Below are 3061 nucleotides of genomic sequence, written 5' to 3'. Positions count from 1 at the left end.
ATGATGAAATCGATGAAGGTAGAAATCAAGAATAGCATCAAGTGTTGATGGTTGACAAGATCACTAGTTTCAAGAAAAGGGCAAAGGGAAAAAGGGGAACTTCAAGAAAAACAGCAAGCAAGTTGCTGCTCAAGTGAAGAAGCCCAAGTCTGGTCCTAAGCCTGAGACTAAGTGCTTCTACTGCAAAGGGACTGATCACTGAAAGTGGAACTGCCCAAGTATTTGGCGAATAAGAAGGATGGCAAAGTGAACACAAGTATATTTGATATACATGTTATTGATGTGTACTTTACTAGTGTTTATAGCAACCCCTCGGTATTTGATACTAGTTCAGTTACTATGATTAGTAACTTGAATCGGGAGTTGCAGAATGAACAAAGACTAGTTAAGGGTGAGGTGACGATGTGTGTTGGAAGTAGTTCCAAGATTGATATGATCATCATCGCACACTCCCTATACTATTGGGATTAGTGTTGAACCTGAATAAGTGTTATTTGGTGTTTGCGTTGAGCATGAATATGATTTGATCATGTTTATTGTAATACGGTTATTCATTTAAGTAAGAGAATAAATTGTTGTTCTGTTTACATGTATAAAACCTTATATGGTTACACACCCAATGAAAATAGTTCGTTGGATCTCGATCGTGGTGATACACATAATCATAATATTGAAACCAAAAGATGCAAAGTTAATAATGATAGTGCAACTTATTTGTGGCACTGACGTTTAGGTCATATTGGTGTAAAGCGCATGAAGAAACTCTAAGCTGATGGGTTTTTGGAATCACTTGATTATAAATCAGTTGATGCTTGCGAACCATGCCTCATGGGCAAGATGACTAAAACGCCGTTCTCCGGAACTATGGAGCGAGCAACTGACTTATTGGAAATAATACATACTGATGTATGAGATCCGATGAGTGTTAAGGCTCGTGGCGGGTATCATTATTTTCTGACCTTCACAGATGATTTGAGTAGATATGGGTATATCTACTTAATGAAACACAAGTCTGAGATATTTGTAAAGTCCAAAGAATTTCAGAGTGAAGTGGAGAATCATCGTAACAAGAAAATAAAAGTTTCTACGATATGATCGCAGAGGTAAAATGTTTGAGTTACGAGTTTGGCCTTCAGTTAAAACAATGTGAAATAGTTTCACTACTCACGCCACCTGAAACACCACAGCATAATGGTGTGTCCGAACATCATAACCATACTTTATTAGATATGGTGCGATCTATGATGTCTCTTATCGATCTACCACTATCGTTTTGGGGTTATGCATTAAAGACAGTTGCATTCACGTTTAAAAGGGCACCATCTAAGTCCGTCGAGATGACACAATCTGAACTGTGGTTTGGAAAGAAACCAAAGTTGTCGTTTCTTAAAGTTTGGGATTGTGATGCTTATATGAAAAAGTTTCATCCTGGTAAGCTCAAACCCAAATCGGAGAAATATGTCTTCATAGGATACCCAAAGGAGACTGTTGGGTACACCTTCTATCACAAATCCGAAGGCAAGACTTTTGTTGCTAAATTCGGATTTTTTCTAGAGAAGGAGTTTCTCTCGAAAGAAGTGAGTGGGAGGAAAGTAGAACTTGATGAGGTAACTGTACCTGCTCCATTATTGGAAAGTAGTTCATCACAGAAATCTGTTCCTGTGACTACTACACCAATTAGTGAGGAAGCTAATGATGATGATCATGTAACTTCAGATCAAGTTACTACCGAATCTCGTAGGTAAACCAGAGTGAGATCCGCACCAGAGTGGTACGGTAATCCTGTTCTGGAAGTCATGTTACTAGACCATGACGAACTTGCGAACTATGAAGAAACGATGATGAGCCCAGATTCCGCGAAATGGTTTGAGGCCATAAAATCTGAGATATGATCCATGTATGAGAACAAAGTATGGACTTTGATGGATTTGCCCGATGATCGGCAAGCCATAGAAAATAAATGGATCTCTAAGAGGAAGACGGACGCTGATAGTAGTGTTACTATCTACAAAGCTAGAATTGTCGCAAAAGGTTTTCGACAAGTTCAAGGTGTTGACTACGATGAGATTTTCTCACTCGTATATATGCTTAAGTCTGTCCGAATCATCTTAGCAATTGCCGCATTTTATGAAATCTGGCAAATGGATAAACAAAACTGCATTCCTTAATGGATTTCTTAAAGAAGAGTTGTATATGATGCAACCAGAAGGTTTTGTCAATCCTAAAGGTGTTAACAAAATATGCAAGCTCCAGCGATCCATTTATGGACTGGTGCAAGCATCTCGGAGTTGGAATATACGCTTTGATAAGTTGATCAAAGCATATAGTTTTATGCAGACTTGCGGTGAAGCCTGTATTTACAAGAAAGTGAGTGGGAGCACTACAACATTTCTGATAAGTATATGTGTATGACATATTGTTGATCAGAAATAATATAGAATTATTCTGCAAAGCATAAAGGAGTATTTGAAAGGATTTTTTCAAAGAAAGGCCTCGGTGAAGCTTCTTACATATTGAGCATCAAGATCTATAGAGATAGATCAAGACGCTTGATAAGTTTTTTTTCAATGAGTACATACCTTGACAAGATTTTGAAGTAGTTCAAAATGGAACAGTCAAAGAAAAGAGTTCTTGGCTGTGTTACAAGGTATGAAATTGAGTAAGACTCAAAGCCCGACCACGGCAGAAAATAGAAAGAGAATGAAAGTCATTCCCTATGCCTTAGCCATAGGTTCTATAAAGTATGCCATGATGTGTACCAGATCTATTGTATACCCTACACTGTGTTAAGCAAGGGAGTACAATAGTGATCTAAGAGTAGATCACTGGACATTGGTCAAAATTATCCTTAGTGGAATAAGGAAATATTTCTCGATTATGGAGGTGACAAAAGGTTCGTCGTAAAAAGTTACGTCGATGCAAGTTTTGACACAGATCTGGATGACTCTAAGTCTCAATCTAGATACATATTGAAAGTGGGAGCAATTAGCTAGAGTAGCTCCGTGCAGAGCATTGTAGACATAGAATTCGCAAAATACTTACGGATCTGTATGTGACAGAC

Source organism: Triticum dicoccoides, chromosome 3A (assembly GCF_002162155.2).
Source record: "Triticum dicoccoides isolate Atlit2015 ecotype Zavitan chromosome 3A, WEW_v2.0, whole genome shotgun sequence".
Lineage (NCBI taxonomy): Eukaryota > Viridiplantae > Streptophyta > Magnoliopsida > Poales > Poaceae > Triticum > Triticum dicoccoides.
Note: the sequence above shows the minus strand (reverse complement) of the source record.